General features: G+C 48.1%; 1 protein-coding gene across 8 annotated transcripts in view; it reads right to left on the minus strand.

Annotated features, from left to right (window-relative positions):
• Nucleotides 1–13,802, minus strand: part of GRIK4 (glutamate ionotropic receptor kainate type subunit 4) — a 317,543-nt gene that overhangs the window by 220,573 nt on the left and 83,168 nt on the right. For 2 of the 8 annotated variants that reach the window (XM_008164537.4, XM_065568977.1), the window contains exon 2: nucleotides 270–342. The exons of the other annotated variants lie outside the window; for them this stretch is intronic. The gene's annotated coding sequence lies outside the window, so the exon portion shown is untranslated. The remainder of the gene's footprint in view (nucleotides 1–269; nucleotides 343–13,802) is intronic. 8 annotated transcript variants of the gene reach the window in all.

The following is a 13,802-nucleotide window of genomic DNA, read 5'->3' on the forward strand; positions in this document are numbered from 1 at the left end:
ACCCACATAAAACACACGAGTCACCTGTGGAACTCATTGCTACTAGATATCATCAGAAGCAAGAGCTTAGCAGGATTCAAAAAAGGATGTGATATGTATACAACTAACAAGAATATGCAGAATTATAAAAGTAAGGATTACAAGAATCCAATAATTTTGAATGGGATCTCAACCCTCATGCTTCATGGCACACACTGACATCTACCCAACGGGGGTCAGGAAGGAACATTCCCTAGAGGCAAGTTATCCCATAAAGGAGGCCTTCTTACCCCATTTTCTGAAGCAGTTGGTATTGAACTGGATGGAGAACTCTGCTGATCCAAGCTGGCATTTTCTCTGTTTCTGTAATAACATAGCCCCTTTTAGATTTTGACAACAATGCATCTTGAAGGGAACACACTGAAGATCCTACTTTACCCCTTTGTCAACCTACACAGTCGCCCTGTGGTTCCTCTCCCTGCATTATCATCACAGTATTTGCACTGTGGCTTGTCAGGAATTAACTCATCTGAGGTGAGAGACAGGTGGGTGGTATCTCCTTCCCCAGGTGTCAGCAGGATAAAAGCACCTTTCTCTCCCTCTCTCTCTATCACATCACAACGAAGACATAGCTGCAGGAAGGGCATTCAGTTAGCACATCTCAGCACTGGAGGAGACAATATGCAGCGGAAGGTGATATTAAAGATAAACACCTGTTGGGCTGAAACATGAAATGGATTTTTTCTCCTCCCCTACAGTGTTGTTTTGTTTGTTTTAATCTCCCCATCCCCCCTCCATACCCACCCCCCACACACACACACACACCCCTAGCTGTGTTGGTTAGGAGTGTGTGGGGGGGGAAACATCACCCCCCTTTTTGCCAGTATAACTGCCTCTGCACAGGGGCGTTCGAACATGAGGTATGAGATGCTCAAGGTGGTGAGGTGTTCAAATGCCGTGATGGGGACCAGGTAACCTGAGATAGCTAGACCAGGGGCACTCAGCATTTTCCCGGTAGCTGCAAGAGGAGCACTGGAGATGTATCCCCCATGCAGAGCCAGAAGAGGAGGAGTGGTCGAAGCTATGGCTCAGATACTGTGGTGATGAGATCAATATGTTCCTAACAGCTCATGCTTCAGGGTTTCAGCTGGCCACCTGCAGTGGTTAGAGAGGGATTCCCCATCTAGCAATATATTCAGGGTCACGGGGAGGATGTTATTGCTTTCCTCTGAAGCACCAGGGATGGCCAGGGATGGATACGGGGCATTGGACAGGATGGGCCAGGGCTCTGAGTGGCACCAAGCACTTTCTTTCTCAATTGCTTGGCTGGCTGGTTCTTGCTCACATGCTCAGGGTCTAACTGATCACCACAGGTGGGGTCGTGAAGGAATTTCCCCCCAGGTCAGATTGGCAGGGACTCTGAGGGGGGTTCCCCTTCCTCCGCAGTGTGTGGGTATAGGTCACTTGCCAGGATTATCTGGGTCCATCTCACTTCATCACCTCCCTGCCATTGTAGGGACCTTGGGCACTGGTGCACCTCGGTCTCTCCTATTCTCTGCCTGTGGCACATAATAGTCAAGTCCCCTGTGGGCTGTAAAACGTAGGTCTAATTTCAGTCGCTGGGTTTTGTGTGCGGGTGCTGGGTGGTGTTGGCGGCCTGTGATGTACAGGGGGTCAGTGGTCCCTTCTGGCCTCGAACACTATGACTCTACTACCTAGATAGATGGCTCTGCTCACCTGCTGCGTGGCTGGTTGCCCATGTGGCTCCGATGCTGATGAAGGCCATATAAAGTACATTGGCAGAGGCAGAAGTAAGCTGCACACCACACAGGCTTTGTCTGTACATCCCATAGGGGAGTTTTCTCGCTTTAAAATCCTAGCAGAGACAAACTCCCTGTAAGTTTTACCACAAGATAGCTAGGTGAGGTCAACACTGGATCCTGCCCCCACCCCAGGGCCCATGGTTGACCTTGCCTAGCCACAGAGCAGTAAAATTACCATGCCTTGTCTACATTAGGATTTGAGAGAGAGAGAGCGATAGCACATTAGTTGTCCCACGGCAATAACAACAATGCCCAGCTCTGATATCATATGGAGATCTCAAAAGCATTTCACAAGGAAAGAACATAGCATTATCCCCACTTTACAAATGGGCAAACTGAGGCACAGACAGGGCAAGTGACTTGCCCAAGCAGGCCAGTGGCAGAACCAGGAACAGAATGCAGGTTGTGACATTGCGTACCTAGGAGGTGTACCCTGTAACCCTCATATTCCTCAGTTATATATATATATGTTTGTGATCTTACACATAAAGCGCATCTTGTAAGGTATCAGGGGAAAGGTTATGATCTGCTGAAAGCCATTTCTCTATCCATATATGTATATCATTGATGCATATGAAGTTAGGAGAATTGTGTTGTATGGTGGTCACTAAAACATGCTGTAAGTTGTGGGAATCAGCCAGGTATTAGCTCCCCAGAGGCAACAGCAAGGAAAGTAGCCAATACCCGGGCAGGTGTCAAACAACCCATCAGCAACCATTGTCCAGCCAGAGAGCTACAATGCAATGACTCACCTGCATGAGGCCCCACAAGGGGAATTGCTCATCCTTGCCTGGGGACTCAGCAATGCCCACCAGATGTGCCTGGACTCGTCATCTCCAAGCACATGGACTGAGGGTATAAAACAGACAGTGGCCACATGCACGGCCTTCCTCCTTAACCCACCTACACTGCAAGCAACAAGGACACTCTGAAGAAGACTGAAGACTCCAACAGAGGGGACTGGCCCAGGTTTCACAGGTGAAACCTGTGTGCTATGAACCGCCATATCCAGTGAGGTGAGAAAAACTGCTTAGTCTAATTGTTGCGTAGTCTAATAGGGTTGAGAGTTTAGACTGCGTGCTTATGTTTTATTTTGGTAACTAACTCTGACTTTTTGCCTATCACTTAAAATCTATCTTTTGTAGTCAATAAATGTGCTTTACTGTTTAGCTTTACCAGTGAGTTTGCCTGAAGTGGGTGGCAAATCTGCTCAGGTTTGCAAAGTTTGGTGTATATCCACTTTCCATTAATGAAGTGGTGAACCAATTAATAAATCTGCATTGCTCGTCTTGAGCAGTGCAAGACAGTATATTCCTGAGGTACAAGGCAGGGAGCTGGGGGGGTTGTCTCTGGTGCCTTTCTCTGTGTGATTCATGAGTGGCTCTGGGAACAATCTAGCTGGGTGTGGGGCTCCACATGCTCTTGTGCTGAGTGATCACAGCACCTGGAGGGGTTTGCTGCTGGTCACTAGGAAGGCATTGTGAAAGACAGCCCAGGCTGGAGAGTTAAGGGGACACAGCGGTCCAATGGTCCCAGGCTGCACCCTGGGGATCCCGTCACACAAGTCTCCTGAGCCGTAGGTCAGTGAGCTATTCACTAGCCCCCACTGCCTGCCCATGCCTTTAAGAAGTAGCGCAAATTACTCTCTGCCACTGCAGAGCCAAGAAGCCCAGGTTGTGCCTCCGAGGCCCGGCTCCTTCCAGTATCTCCTTGCAGTGGCACACCTTATCATGAGCTGGGCCAATCTAGCCCTTACAACACTTCCTTGCTCCAGTTTGCCCTGCCCTCAGTGCTGGCACCATCACTCTTCTCTGTAACTCTCCACCTGTGGTTGGGCCACGTGAAAATTTCTCCTTTAATGTAAAAAAAAAAAAGGCTAAAATCCTGGGATTTTATCATTTTTTGAACTGCTCAGGATTTATCTTTATTAACAAACAATGAGAGTTTAAGCCCCATGGTCTCAAAGTGCTATGAAGAGCCCAGGAAGCCCTTCCCACTTCAGATACACGTTGGTTTTGAGCTGCCACCTTCAAGTAAAAGGCCAGGAGAAGACTAGAGGGTCGTGGAGGGGGACAGGCGCACCGGAGGCACCTCAGCAGATAAAAGGAAAGAAGGCAGATTCAGTCCCAGCTGAGAAGGGTCTTGAGCTACCACTGAACAAGGGTGGGTGCTTCCTGCACACTCACCGCTCCTCTGATTTACAGAGCTGCAAAATCTTGACACTGCTTCAAATATTTAACTGCTTTAAATACGCTGATAATGAGAATTACCAGGCTGATGGCAGCGTAGCTTGGATACAGCTTCTGGTTAAGTCTGACTCTAAAAATCCTCTTCAGTCAAGCCTAACCCTCCCCACACCCCCGGATAACTCCCCCATCTTCTCCCTCCTCAGCACCCTGGCCTCACACATCCTCTTGCCAGCTGTCAACAAGGCTGGTGCTTTCCTAGTGTCACAATTATCTAGCCGGAGGACCCGGAGTACTTTGCAGGTCATCACTTCAACAACGCAACCTACGGACGTTATTGCAGCAGACATTCTGCACCTGTACGGCTACACTAGGGTGTGTGTGTGGGTGTTGTGGGGTGTGTGTGTGTGTGTGTAATCTATAAGAAGAAATATTAGGTGAGCATAATCGAAATCACCTGAAGTGGAATTAAGCCAGAGCTAACAACCCCACTCTTACAAAAAGAGCCATGGAATCTTTAATGCCCACAAGCAGTCAAGGTGCTGGTTTTATACCAACTCAGAGGGGATTGCACCTCCAACAGCACATCATCCCCTCGTGCCACTCTGAGGCACCGGCTACATACTCGGAGGGAAGAACACCACCTACTGATTCATCAACACCCCTTTCATTCAGCTTTCCCCGGAGGTTTCCAATCCTCATACAGACCAGGCCCTAATCAGTGCAATGTATGAAATAATAATTCATTGTCTCATGGTAGTGCCTAGAGGCTCCAATCGGGTTGGAGTCCCACCACGCTAGGTGCTGTTCAGACATACAGCAAAAGACAAAGCCAGTCCCAAAGAGCTGAGAGTCTCAGGCCATGTCTAAACTGAATTCAGAGGCAGGACTGCAGCATGTGTAGACCTACCCGGGCTAGCTCTGATCTAGCTAGCTCCAGTAACAATAGCAAGGAAGCTGCTGCAGCACGGGCTGTACAAACTGTCACAGTTCAGGGGAACTGCACCTATGTTTCCCCTCAGTGGTCCAACAAGGGCAGCCAAGCTCAGACTTCCAGCTCCCCAGCCATTGCTTTTTTGGGTGGAGACCCGTGTCTCACTCCCTGGTGACTGGGATATTTCCAGGGTGCCCAGCTCCCTGCCTTCACTGTGTTATTCCCAGCAGAGGCAGGCTGTCCGAGCGCACCTGCTCACTTGCTCTCCAGAGACGGTTATCAGAGAGATCTCGTGGTTATTGACACCACACCGGGGAGTACCGGGTAACAGTAATACCAGAGGGAGCGTTCTTTAATACTGAATTGCTATATCACGCAGTGCCTGAGTATCCCCAACTATAAATCTGGTCTAATGCTTACTTCATATATGGAGCCAAGACATGTAATATCTCTAAAGCACTTTGAGATCATGAGATAAAAAGGGATGTAGACGTGCAAACCATGCACCAAGTTTCTCCCTACAGTATGCAGCTGTGTATCGATATCACTTCCACTTATATCAGTTCAAGCTGATACAACACACAACGCAAGGGAGGAATGAGAGCCTCAGGTTTTTACTCATTTCACTTGAGCAGCTCTCATTAGAGCATGATAGGGGCATACAAGGTGACAGACATTTCTAGGACCTCAGCTTTAATGTGATGGTAGATCATAGAGATCGGTTGAGAAAACCCTTACCATGGTGTCGTCTTGGCACAGTGCATTCCACAGAATCACAAAAGCACTAGAGCTGCTCAGGAAATGATCTTTTCCCCCCATGAAAATGTTTAATGTAATGCATTTCCTCTGGTTTTTGTCAAACTTTTTCCAAGTTTCTATTGAAAACCCCCCAAAAGTTTGTTGTTAGCCACCAATTATCTTTTTTTGTTTTGTTTTGTTTTGTTTAAAGCAACTGAATTTTTTTTTTAGTTTAAACACAAAACAATTTTGGTTGACAAAAAATGACAATTGATCAATTTCAGGGGTGTCAATTTTTCAATAAAAGCCTATGACTTTTTGAAAAAAACGGATATTTTTCCTACAAATTTTCATCTAACTGAAAAGTCACTTTCCACTGGAAATCATTTTGATGGAAACATTTTGTCCAGCTCTTAAAAAAAAAAAAAAAAACAACAAAACGCCTTGTTTACTGGTAGTTAGAATTCCTCCTTGCTTGTTCACTCTTTGCATAAAGTGCGTTCTACAGTATGAATCAGATCTGTGAACATTCCAGTGGCGTTTTTTTTTTTTTAAAGCAACAACGAAAAAACCAACCACACCGTTCTTAAACACATCAAAATGCTCTCTGGGCAAGAGAAGGAAGATTAATCTATTTATTTCACTTACATCTCTAGCAGAGTCAAAAAAGAAGTGGACTGACTTCTACCAAGGCCACCTAAGAGAGGCAGTTTATGGCCAAAAGGCTGAGTTGGCTTTTTTTCATATCTGGCAAAACTGGAAGGGAAATAAATAGATTAAACTTCCATCTCTTGCCCAAAGATTATCTTGATACATTTAAGAGATGCTCAACAAGTCTTTTGTCTGAGTTAAGGAACAGGCCAGTTGAGAATCACTCTCTAAGATACCTCTGGGCTAGGCTGGTTTGTATGTTGTATTTCAGCAGGAATTTCTCTGTGTATAAGTGTGCACTTCTAGGAGAGTTGGAGAGTACATTCAAGAGTGCACAGGAAAGAGGGCAGCATGCCAGATTAAGAATATGCACAAGAGAGCACGTGGATAATGCTTGTGAGAGAGCACGGCAGTTAGCATGAAAGAGCAAGAATGTGCTCAAGAGAGCAGGTGGAGCGAGCGGGCTAGTGTGCAAGGATAAGAACATACATAAGAGAGCAGGTGTGTAAGCATGCAAGAGGGGACATGCACAAGGAAGTCCGAGATATCACACACTCGTGCAACAGTAGCAATGTACGCGAGAGAGCAAATGTGTAAACATGAAATGTGCGAGCACAGAAACATACACACTAATCCACATGCTCTCTCATGGGAGAACCTGCACTTGAAAGCATGGGAGTTAAGAGCGAATGCATGCAAGAGTAGGAAGGTACATGGGTTACTGTGCACTCATGCAATCTATGGAGCAACAGAGAAGCCTGCAGCAATAATAAATAAACAACACCCAATCTCCCAGCCAAGAAGCTCCAAAGCACGAACCAAGTTCCTGATGTTACATTTAGAAGGGATTTATTTGTACGAGTGAAGCTTTTAATCTTTTTTGTGCCTCTTATGCTACAACCAAGACTTCAAACCAGAAATGCGTGTTTGATGAACGGTTGAACGCCAAGCAGCATCCAATTAGAGGCACGGTGCTACAGCGTGGCTAAGATGAAATGTCACACTCCTGAGGGGGGTGGGAGAGAACGGGCAGTTTCCCTTGCTCACAGTAAAAGGCCAACTCCTGAGAGGCTCAGCGGCCATGGGCGGTGGGGGAGTGCAGGTAGCCTGGGGCCAACAACAAACACCACAGAGACAAATTCCACTGTGCAACTTTTCTGCCAAAATCTCTAATCTTCCTAGCTGGGTCATGGTAGCAGGAGATCAGCCCAAGGGCCGGGGATCTTTCATGCCGTTTGAATAGGGATTTGTAAAGAAAGATCATGGCGGGGAGGCAGGGGGGAGAGGAGAGTGGGGAACAGTCTATCTTAGGTGCATATCTGGCACCATTATCAGCATGCCTCATAATCTTTAACGAGTTTACCCTGCCATCATCCCCAGGAGGTAGATACAGATGGGGAGCTGAGGCAGAGCAGGGTAGCAAACCCAGGACTTCCATGGCTTGCACCCTCACCACTAGACTATTCTTCCTCGCTTTGCTCGCTGCACTGAATGACAGCTCTAGAGCCGGCATAATTAATTGGTCAGAACACAGGATTGGGAGACCGCCGCCCTTAAGGTTCTTGAGTCTGAGGCCAACTCCCTCTGTGGCTTTGAGCAAGTCACTTACCGTCTCTGCCTCAGTTTCCCCATTTGCAAAATGGAGATAATAACCCTTACCTCCCTACAGGGGGTCGTGAGGAGTGAACCATATTTTCAGAAGGGATTTGAGGTTGTTTGTTGTAAAGGCTGGCTGAGATTTTCAAAGCTTCCTAAGGGAGTTGGACACCCTATTCCCCAAAACTTTAAAGCTTTGAAAATCTCACAGTGAAATCCCAATAAGAGCTTTGCCACTGACTTAAACGGACGCCGCATTTCCCTTTCAGCTGTCAAGTGTAGGGGGTCAGCGTGTGCCAAATCCTTAAGTCCTTATCCAGTGTTCACTCAGTCCTTACTCAAGTCAAACTCCCTTTCCAAGACACAGCCCAACAGAAACAGAAAGAGGACCATCACACTCAGGTGGATCCTATCCCTGAAGTTAAGTCTTCAGTGGTCAGCGTGGGACCACTTGGCTGCCATGAGAAAAGAAGCATCCAGGCTGATACAGGAACACCACAACCGGACAGAGGGTCAGAAACAACTCAGCACCTGGGCTGAAAATATATTCTGAGAGGATGAAAGGAGACCAAAAGTAACCAGCTGTCCACACCCCTAACCTAGCAGTGCTCTGGAACTACTCCCAGAAACACCTCTCCTCTTCCGTGACTCTTGAATCCAGCTGGTAGCCCTGCAGGACCCCATCCTGGGGTGGATTTTCAATTGGTCTCAGTATTGGCTTAATGCTGGTCTCAGCCAAATGAATTAACTTCACAGAAGCGGGACTATGTTCACACTGAGTGCTTGTAAAATCTATCTTCTAGCTGTGAACCCAGGGTCACTCACCCTACTGCAAATGCCACCTGTGTGCATTGATTATCCTGGTTAACCAATCCTAGCCCCTTTCCGATACTGGGTATCCCAATCCATTTCAACGTTCTAAGCCTTGGGGAACGCCATCTACCTGCCCAGGTAAGTACATAGCCTCCATAGCCCTGTCGTACCCGAGCACCTCACAGACATCCATGAGGACATCCTCACAACACCTCTCAGAGGTAGGGGAGGGTGTCCCCCTTTTACAGAGGGGTGAACTGAAGCTCACATAGATTAAGAGACATGTCCAAGGTCAGAGAGGCAGTGTGTGGCAGAGCAGGGAATCGAATCCGAGTCCCAGTCCAGTTAGCTTAACCACATGAACCTCCTCCTGGCACCATTTGAGTTTCCTTTAACCCACTCTTTGACCCAGGAGCTTTTCCTTCTTACCCCAGCCCTGATGCCTGTGGGATTCGCTCCAGTTCAGAAGGGCTCCAGCACGATGCAGCTCTGTATAGTTATGTTTCTACACAACTCATCTCAAACCAGCTACGAACCCGGCAGGCCTCCGACTACCCCAGATGCCCATGACTCTTCAGCCCAGTTTATTTTGTGTTCCCAGCTGTCAAACGGCAGCCTCTAGAGAGACTCCTAGACCCCAAAGAAAAGCTGCAAACTCCATTTCCCATATCGCTCCCTTACACAAGTGACATGGCCTTTGCTTGGTAAAACAGGGTATAAAAGGTGGGGGGGAAGGGGACACAGAGTGGATTTTGAGAGTGAATGAAACCAGTTATTCATGTCACCTTCAAGCCATTGTCTCTCCCATTCTTGCTGCGGGAGAGCAGTTCTTTATGACAACGGATCGCTCCTTCTGGTTCACTAAGAGTTAAATCCCTAATGCAGCTGTCCCCCCCGCCCCCTCAGTCTGTTTAAATAAACATCCCAAAAGAGCTGACTGAAGAGGGAAGCAGAAATGTTGAGATGCCTGATTTACAATCAGGGCAAGCGGGCAGGTCTGTTCTGTGCTAAAAGGACCCTGAATTAAAACCTCAGCTCCTTCCTGGTTCACAAGTGGCTCCTGCCCTGAGGACATGTTACTTAGGAAGCCGCCTGTACTGAATGCTCAGCTGTCTCCACTTAGGAGATGTCTGCAGAGCAGTTGGGAGCCTGCTTCCCAGCCAGGGTAGAGAGAGAAACAACAGCAGAGCTGTGGATAGCCCAGGCAGCGGCTTGGGCTAGTCACCCCAGTATCCACCCGGGGCGTCAGGCAGGTTTGTATGCGTTGGTGCTGGAATTACGGGTGCTGCTGCACCCTGGCTGGAAGTGGTTTCCATCATATCCAGGGTTTACAGTTTGGTTCAATGGCTCTCAGCACCCGCACTATACACATGGTTCCAGCCCCCCCTGTATTCCGGTGGCTGGGTCATGCTGCCGCTCTGGCTTTATTGCTATTTTTAGCACACTAGCTTGAGCAGCGCTAGCCCATCTCTCCACCCGCCATGGGACGCATGCTCCCAGCTGCAGTGTAAACGTACCCTGAGACAGCTGCTTCACCAGAGAGACACCCCAGCTGGGAAGGCTCTTGCTTTGGGAAGCAGGGCCGGCTCTAGCGTTTTTGCCGCCCCAAGCAGGAAAAAAAAAAAAAGCCGTGATCGCGATCGGTGGCAGCTCTGCCGCTTCATTCTACGGCGGTAATTCGGTGGCAGGTCTTTTGCTCCGAGAGGGAGTGACGGCCCCGCCGCTGAATTGCCGCCGAACGGCCGGACATGCCGCCCCCCTCTTCATTGGCCGCCCCAGACACCTGCTTGCTACACCGGTGCCTGGAGCCAGCCCTGTTGAGAAAGCTGTTACACACCTGAATCTCAAACAGAGATTTGAAAATCATCCGCTGGGACCACGTTGTTCATGATTGATCGTTATACTCTGAACGTGATACATGTGTGTGTGTGCACATGCACACATCCCTGTGGGTATGTAATGTGCAGAGGATGGGGTCTGGGAGGAAGGTTGATTCTTTCGAGTGGGGGCTTAGGGAGAAAACTTAGCTATGAACGATCGGTGCAAAAAAGACTGGTGCATAAAACCGCCGACACCACAGTGCAGAATAAGAATACTCCCAGAGTAAACAGTGTGCAGTTTCCTATTAATGATGTGGTGCTGGATTAACTCTGGCCCTGTAAACATCCTCAGACTTATCACTCTATGGTACCAAGCCTGATGACAACCCCAGGAAGCCGTTCGTTAAAAGCCGAGCAAACGCAGTGCCCCATTAGATGAATCTTTCTCCTGAAGTTGCGGCTTCTCCTTCTCTCTGCTCAAGTAGACAGCAAGACTCCGCAATCACTTGAGCCTCCTAGGAAGAGGGTTAATTTCTCTGGATAGCCAGAGTGGACATTTGTCCTGATGTCTCACGCGCAAGCTACATGAGTTCAGTCTGGCAGTGATCGCTCGGGATGACAGGATATCAGAAGCGGAGGCAGCTGACCAGACTCCTCCACCTTACCCTGCTGATTAAGTAGTGGGGCTTGCAGTCTCCACTGTCGTGGGGCTTGTCTACCCGGCAAGGTAGTGAGCGACCCGTCCTGTGGATCTACAGTGTGCTAACGGGCCATGCTAGTGCGCTCTGACGTACTGCACAGTGCACAGGGCGAGTTAGTGCACGGGAAGCTAGCATGCTGCAGAATGCTGGCTTGCCACGTGCTAACTCACCATGCAGACAAGCCCCAGACTCCTTCATGTGGTTCAGAATTCCCTTTCCCCTCCTACTAGGCATCCGGACCCCGCCCTCTTCCCTCTGCTGCCTTGCAAGGAGAAAGAAAAGACAAGCACCTCCTCTCCATTGCTATTTTAATGCTGGCCCCTGGGACAGATCCCATTGTGATCCACGTTGTGGATATCTATTTTAGGTACTTACATGAGCCCCATCACAGTCATATCTGGACACCTCACGATCTATAATGTATTTGTTCTGACAACAGCACTGTGAAGTAGGGCAACGCTATTATCTGAGGGACAAAGCATCTGGGCAAAAAACACACGGAAGTCTGGGGCAGAGCAGGGAACTGAAGTCAGGTCTTCCTAACCCCAAGCTAGCACTCTCACTACCAGACCATCCGCCCTCTCAGAAGGGACAGAGCGAACTGTTGCAGCACAGAGCAAGACAGAGCAGGGCAAGCCATCCTGGGGTTTACTGGAAAAAATATTTGACATTCACACCGCGAAGAGCTATGCAAACTATACACCACACACAGCCCCAATGAAATGCAGCCACCTCTGGGGTGGGGAGCAGCCGCCAAATCAGCATATGATGCGTTGCACTACAGAAGGTGGGAAGGAAGTTTTGGCCCAGGACACCAGAAGAGACTTCTGTTCTTCAGAACAAGTGCCTTGGGATCTTTTGGGCCACATCCACAGCTGGTGTAAATCAAGCAATATCCACCACCTGAAAATTTGCCCAGTTGCCTCAACACTGCACAGGTGACTTCAACCGTTACGGTCTCGTGCCCTTTGATGCAGCCGCACAATGTACCGCATAGATTTCTATTCACCTCTTTGAGAAATATGAAGGGCAGAACTGTTGCTGAGGGGATTTGAACCTGGGGTTGCTCTTCACTAAGTGCTTGGAATGCTAAACTCTCCCTTTCCTCTTTGCACCCAGACTGCTGCTAAGCCCCTTACTCACAGCTCCCAACTGGCTTTGCTGGGACTGCGGTGCTAGGAGGAAATTCTCCATCTGGCTCCGGCTCTACCATCTCTGAGACTCTAATAAAGACAAAATCAACAGCTACTAGCTGTCCCGGCCCGAAGAGCCCACAGAGCTCTTCATCCAAAACTCCCTTAGCTGGCTAGTGAGGGAAACAATTTGGCAGCATTGGAATCTTTGCTCTGTCTCTCCTCTCCCACCCCCTCCGCCTGCCTCCATGCTCTCCTCTTCGGAGTCTTACTGCCACTCAAGTGGAAATTGGTCTCTGGGGAGGAGAGGGGGCATGGGATTTTCAAATGCCTCCTTTTTGAGCTGACAGCAGCCCTTTCAGCCCAAATGTTGCTCAAAAAGGTTCATGGAGACAGATATGTATTTTTATGAGTGCCCCAGAATGAAATCTTTTTAAAAGCTCCTTTTCTTAAGCACTTTGAAATAATTAAAGTCTTCCATCAAATTACACCAAAGATCTCTCTATGAAAAGCCTTTAATTTCCATCCACATAAATGTAACTTCATCCAAAAGATGAACTCCATGGGCTTTTTTCTTTTTTAATATTATTTTTTTTTAAATATCATGCCGGGAAAATTTAATTTGATTTTAGCCTGACTAGAATGTTGGACGATGCAACGTTCTGTCAGCAGATCACAGCTGCAGCGGTAAATCACAAACCCACCCGCTTCTACGCGTCATGTTCAATCAATTCAGGGCCTGCAGGAGCGAACTCCCAGTACGCACGTAGTCCTGCAAGGGTAACCCAGAGTCACTGGAAAACTTGAGCATCAGATCCTTCCCTTAGAGACGCCTTCATCTCAGAGATTGAGGCAGGCCAAAAAGAACAAAGATCTGGCAAGTGCTCACTCACGGCGGAAGAGTCAACGTTTAATATTTATTAAAATAGGTTGGGGCGGGGCGGGGCGAGCTGCCAGCTTAACCTCTACACTGCAGCTGGTGTAGATCTAAAGTGTCCTAGCTTTGGTCAAGCTTATTAATGGTTCCCAATCCTGCTGGAAAGGCGTAACGAGTGGGGTTCCGCAGGGGTCTGTTTTGGGACCGGCTCTGTTCAATATCTTCATCAACGACTTAGATATTGGCATAGAAAGTATGCTTATTAAGTTTGCGGATGATACCAAACTGGGAGGGATTGCAACTACTTTGGAGGACAGGGTCATAATTCAAAATGATCTGGACAAATTGGAGAAATGGTCTGAGTTAAACAGGATGAAGTTTAACAAAGACAAATGCAAAGTGCTCCACTTAGGAAGGAAAAATCAATTTCACACATACAGAATGGGAAAAGACTGTCTAGGAAGGAGTACGGCAGAAAGGGATCTAGGGGTTATAGTGGACCACAAGCTAAATATGAGTCAACAGTGTGATGCTGTTGCAAAAAAAGCAAA

The sequence above is a fragment of the Chrysemys picta genome, chromosome 16 (assembly GCF_011386835.1).
Source record: "Chrysemys picta bellii isolate R12L10 chromosome 16, ASM1138683v2, whole genome shotgun sequence".
NCBI lineage: Eukaryota > Metazoa > Chordata > Testudines > Emydidae > Chrysemys > Chrysemys picta.